Raw genomic sequence first — 5,461 nt, 5'->3', positions numbered from 1 at the left:
ATCATCATCATCATCAGTAGCATCACCATCATCATCATCAGCATCATCATCATCATCATCGGTAGCATCACCATCATCACCATCATCATCAGTAGCATCACCATCATCACCATCGTCACCATCATCACCATCGTCACCATCATCACCATCATCACCATCATCACCATCATCACCATCATCACCATCATCATCAGTAGCATCACCATCATCACCATCATCACCATCATCAGCAGCATCATCATCATCATCAGTAGCATCACCATCATCATCATCAGCATCATCATCATCATCGGTAGCATCACCATCATCACCATCATCATCAGTAGCATCACCATCATCACCATCGTCACCATCATCACCATCGTCACCATCATCACCATCATCACCATCATCATCAGTAGCATCACCATCATCACCATCGTCACCATCATCACCATCGTCACCATCATCACCATCATCACCATCATCATCAGTAGCATCACCATCATCACCATCATCAGCATCATCATCACCATCATACCAGCAGCTTCTGTGAGTAGCATCATCATCATCACCATCATCATCACCATCAGCATCATCAGCATCATCATCATCAGCAGCATCAGCATCATCATCATCAGCAGCTTCTGTGAGTAGCATCATCATCATCATCACCATCATCATCACCATCATCATCATCAGCATCATCAGCATCATCATCAGCATCATCAGGAGCATCATCATCATCACCATCATCATCATCCTCAGCATCATCATCAGCATCATCATCATCAGCAGCAGCAGCTTCTGTGAGTAGCATCACCATCATCATCAGCATCATCACCATCATCACCATCATCATCAGCATCATCATCATCATCAGTAGCATCATCATCATCACCAGCATCATCAGCATCATCACCACCATCATCATCATCACCATCATCACCAGCATCATCATCACCACCATCATCATCATCACCAGCATCATCAGCATCATCACCACCATCATCATCATCACCATCATCACCAGCATCATCATCACCACCATCATCATCATCACCATCATCACCAGCATCATCATCACCACCATCATCATCATCACCATCATCACCAGCATCATCATCACCACCATCATCATCATCACCATCATCACCATCATCACCGTCATCACCATCATCACCAGCAGCTTCTGTGAGTAGCATCACCATCATCATCAGCAGCAGCATCATCATCATCACCATCATCAGCATCATCAGCAGCAGCATCATCATGTCACTGTGTGTGTGTCACTGTGTGTGTGTCACTGTGTGTGTGTCACTGTGTGTGTGTCACTGTGTGTGTCACTGTGTGTGTGTCACTGTGTGTGTGTCACTGTGTGTGTCACTGTGTGTGTGTCACTGTGTGTGTGTCACTGTGTGTGTGTGTCACTGTGTGTGTGTGTCACTGTGTGTGTGTCACTGTGTGTGTGTCACTGTGTGTGTGTCACTGTGTGTGTCACTGTGTGTGTCACTGTGTGTGTGTCACTGTGTGTGTGTGTGTCACTGTGTGTGTGTGTGTCACTGTGTGTGTGTGTGTCACTGTGTGTGTGTCACTGTGTGTGTCACTGTGTGTGTGTCACTGTGTGTCACTGTGTGTGTGTGTCACTGTGTGTGTGTCACTGTGTGTGTCACTGTGTGTGTGTCACTGTGTGTATGTCACTGTGTGTGTCACTGTGTGTGTGTGTCACTGTGTGTGTGTGTCACTGTGTGTGTCACTGTGTGTGTGTCACTGTGTGTGTGTGTCACTGTGTGTGTGTGTCACTGTGTGTGTCACTGTGTGTGTGTCACTGTGTGTGTCACTGTGTGTGTGTCAATGTGTGTGTCACTGTGTGTGTCACTGTGTGTGTGTGTCACTGTGTGTGTGTCACTGTGTGTGTCACTGTGTGTGTGTTACTGTGTGTGTCACTGTGTGTGTGTGTCACTGTGTGTGTGTGTCACTGTGTGTGTGTGTCACTGTGTGTGTCACTGTGTGTGTCACTGTGTGTATGTCACTGTGTGTGTCACTGTGTGTGTGTGTCACTGTGTGTGTCACTGTGTGTGTCACTGTGTGTGTCACTGTGTGTGTGTGTGTCACTGTGTGTGTGTGTGTCACTGTGTGTGTGTGTGTGTCACTGTGTGTGTGTCACTGTGTGTGTCACTGTGTGTGTGTTACTGTGTGTGTCACTGTGTGTGTGTGTCACTGTGTGTGTGTCACTGTGTGTGTCACTGTGTGTGTGTGTCACTCTGTGTGTGTGTCACTGTGTGTGTCACTGTGTGTGTGTCACTGTGTGTGTGTGTGTGTCACTGTGTGTCACTGTGTGTGTCACTGTGTGTGTGTCACTGTGTGTGTGTGTCACTGTGTGTGTGTGTCACTGTGTGTGTCACTGTGTGTGTCACTGTGTGTGTCACTGTGTGTGTGTCACTGTGTGTCTCACTGTGTGTGTGTGTCACTGTGTGTGTCACTGTCTGTGTGTCACTGTGTGTGTGTCACTGTGTGTGTCACTGTGTGTGTGTCACTGTGTGTGTGTCACTGTGTGTGTCACTGTGTGTGTGTCACTGTGTGTGTGTCAGTGTGTGTGTCACTGTGTGTGTGTCACTGTGTGTGTGTCACTGTGTGTGTCACTGTGTGTGTGTCACTGTGTGTGTCACTGTGTGTGTGTCACTGTGTGTGTCACTGTGTGTGTCACTGTGTGTGTGTGTGTGTCACTGTGTGTGTGTCACTGTGTGTCACTGTGTGTGTGTCACTGTGTGTCACTGTGTGTGTGTCACTGTGTGTCACTGTGTGTGTGTCACTGTGTGTGTCACTGTGTGTGTGTGTCACTGTGTGTGTGTGTCACTGTGTGTGTGTCACTGTGTGTGTCACTGTGTGTGTCACTGTGTGTGTGTCACTGTGTATCACTGTGTGTGTCACTGTGTGTGTCACTGTGTGTGTGTCACTGTGTGTGTCACTGTGTGTGTCACTGTGTGTATGTGTCACTGTGTGTGTCACTGTGTGTGTCACTGTGTGTGTCACTGTGTGTATGTGTCACTGTGTGTATGTGTCACTGTGTGTATGTGTCACTGTGTGTATGTGTCACTGTGTGTATGTGTCACTGTGTGTGTGTGTCACTGTGTGTGTCACTGTGTGTGTCACTGTGTGTGTCACTGTGTGTGTGTCACTGTGTATCACTGTGTGTGTCACTGTGTGTGTCACTGTGTGTCACTGTGTGTGTGTGTCACTGTGTGTGTCACTGTGTGTGTGTCACTGTGTGTGTGTGTCACTGTGTGTGTGTCACTGTGTGTGTGTCACTGTGTGTGTGTGTCACTGTGTGTATGTGTCACTGTGTGTGTGTGTCACTGTGTGTGTCACTGTGTGTGTCACTGTGTGTGTCACTGTGTGTGTGTCACTGTGTATCACTGTGTGTGTCACTGTGTGTGTCACTGTGTGTCACTGTGTGTGTGTGTCACTGTGTGTGTCACTGTGTGTGTGTCACTGTGTGTGTGTGTGTCACTGTGTGTGTGTCACTGTGTGTGTGTCACTGTGTGTGTGTGTGTCACTGTGTGTGTCACTGTGTGTGTGTGTCACTGTGTGTGTCACTGTGTGTGTGTGTCACTGTGTGTGTGTGTCACTGTGTGTGTCACTGTGTGTGTGTGTCACTGTGTGTGTCACTGTGTGTGTGTCACTGTGTGTGTGTCACTGTGTGTGTGTCACTGTGTGTGTGTGTCACTGTGTGTGTGTCACTGTGTGTGTGTCACTGTGTGTGTGTGTGTCACTGTGTGTGTGTCACTGTGTGTGTGTGTCACTGTGTGTGTGTCACTGTGTGTGTGTGTGTTAGATGTCCACGTGGTGTGCTCTGTGCTGATTGGCTGTGCTCTGCTCGCCTCTCTGATTGGCGTTCTTCTCCTCCTCATTGCGGCTCCCTTCATGAAGAGTCGCCTCTTCGCTGCATCAGGAGCATTGTTCCTCACCAGTAGTACGCTCACCCTGCTCACCTACACACTCACCCAAACACTCACCTACACACTCACCCACTCACCTACTCACTCACCCACTCACCTACACACTCACCTACACACTCACCTACACACTCACCCACTCACTCACCCACTCACTCACTCATTCACTCACCCACTCACTCACTCACTCACCCACTCACCCAAACACTCACCCACACACTCACCCACTCACTCACCCACTCACTCACTCATTCACTCACCCACTCACCCACTCACCTACACACTCACACACTCACCCACTCACCTACACGCTCACCTACACACTCACCTACACACTCACCCACTCACTCACCCACACACCCACTCACTCACCCACACACCCACTCACCCACTCACTCACTCACCCACTCCCTCACCCACTCACCTACACGCTCACCTACACACTCACCTACACACTCACCCACTCACTCACCCACACACTCACACACTCACCTACTCACTCACCCACCTACACGCTCACCTACACACTCACTCACCCACACACTGACCCACTCACCCACTCACTCACCCACACACTCACCCACTCACCTACACACTCACCCACACACTCACCCACTCACCTACACGCTCACCCACACACTCACCCACTCACCTACACACTCAGTCACCCACACACTCACCCACACACTCACCACTCACCCAAACACTCACCCACTCACCCAAACACTCACCCACACACTCACCTACACACTCACCTACACACTCACCCACTCACTCACCCACACACTCACCCACTCACCTACTCACTCACCCACCTACACGCTCACCTACACACTCACTCACCCACACACTGACCCACTCACCCACACACTCACTCACCCACTCACTCACTCACCTACACTGCTCCACCCACTCACCCACTCACACACTCACTCACTCACTCACCCACTCACCTACACGCTCCACCCACTCACTCACCCACTCACTCACCTACACACTCACTCACCCACTCACTCACCCACACACTCACCCACTCACTCACACTCACCCACCCACTCACTCACCCACTCACTCCCTCACACACTCACTCACTCACCTACACACTCACCCACTCACCCACTCACCCAAACACTCACCCACACACTCACCCACTCACTCACCCACACACTCACCCACTCACCTACACACTCACCCACACACTCACCCACTCACCTACACGCTCACCCACACACTCACCCACTCACCTACACACTCAGTCACCCACACACTCACCCACACACTCACCCACTCACCCAAACACTCACCCACACACTCACCTACACACTCACCCACACACTCACCCACTCACCTACACGCTCACCCACACACCCACCTACACACTCAGTCACCCACACACTCACCCACACACTCACCCACTCACCCAAACACTCACCCACACACTCACCTACACACTCACCCACTCACTCACCCACTCACTCACTCACCCACTCACTCACCCACTCACCTACACGCTCACCCACTCACTC

At 50.4% G+C, this 5,461-nt stretch overlaps 1 long non-coding RNA gene across 1 annotated transcript in view; it reads left to right on the top strand.

Moving 5' to 3' along the window:
• The window catches only part of LOC142908128 (uncharacterized), an 11,021-nt gene extending 7,056 nt beyond the window's left edge, over positions 1–3,965 (top strand). The window contains exon 4 of the long non-coding RNA XR_012931609.1: positions 3,815–3,965. This is a non-coding gene — a long non-coding RNA (uncharacterized LOC142908128). The remainder of the gene's footprint in view (positions 1–3,814) is intronic.
• The last annotated feature ends 1,496 nt before the right edge of the window (positions 3,966–5,461 follow it).

Source organism: Petromyzon marinus, assembly GCF_048934315.1.
Source record: "Petromyzon marinus isolate PM22_M1 ecotype Great Lakes invasive population chromosome 73 unlocalized genomic scaffold, UKy_Petmar_22M1.pri1.0 chr73_unloc.2, whole genome shotgun sequence".
In the NCBI taxonomy this organism is placed as follows: domain Eukaryota; kingdom Metazoa; phylum Chordata; class Hyperoartia; order Petromyzontiformes; family Petromyzontidae; genus Petromyzon; species Petromyzon marinus.
This window is presented reverse-complemented; position numbering and strand designations above follow the sequence as displayed.